Genomic DNA, 454 nt, shown 5'->3' with positions numbered 1-454 from the left:
GATAGTCAATCTTTTCATCTTAGTGTTAATCTACCTGATAGTGATACTGATTCTGTTGTTTCTATGCATTCTGCTATTTCTGTGCATTCTGTTGTTTTTGTGCATTCTGCTGTTTCTGTGCATTCTGTTGCATATTATGAAAATATGGCTGAACTACCTCCAATCCCACGTGAGAGGACATTAAGGGAGCTGGCTGCACCTGATTTCACATATGAAAGCTTGTGTATCCAGTATCCCAATGAGGATGTGCCATATGTGCTAAAAACTGGACTAATCCATTTGTTGCCTAAGTTTCATGGACTTGCAGGTGAATGTCCTCATAAGCATCTTAAGGAGTTCCACATTGTATGTTCCATCATGAAGCCTCGTGATGTGCAAGAAGATCACATATGTTTGAAGGCATTCCCACATTCACTTGAGGGCGCTTCAAAAGATTGGTTGTATTACTTGGCCC

This window comes from Lupinus angustifolius, chromosome LG13, assembly GCF_001865875.1.
Source record: "Lupinus angustifolius cultivar Tanjil chromosome LG13, LupAngTanjil_v1.0, whole genome shotgun sequence".
Taxonomy (NCBI): Eukaryota; Viridiplantae; Streptophyta; class Magnoliopsida; order Fabales; family Fabaceae; genus Lupinus; species Lupinus angustifolius.
The sequence above is the reverse complement of the archived record's forward strand: the minus strand, read 5'-3'. Positions refer to the sequence as shown.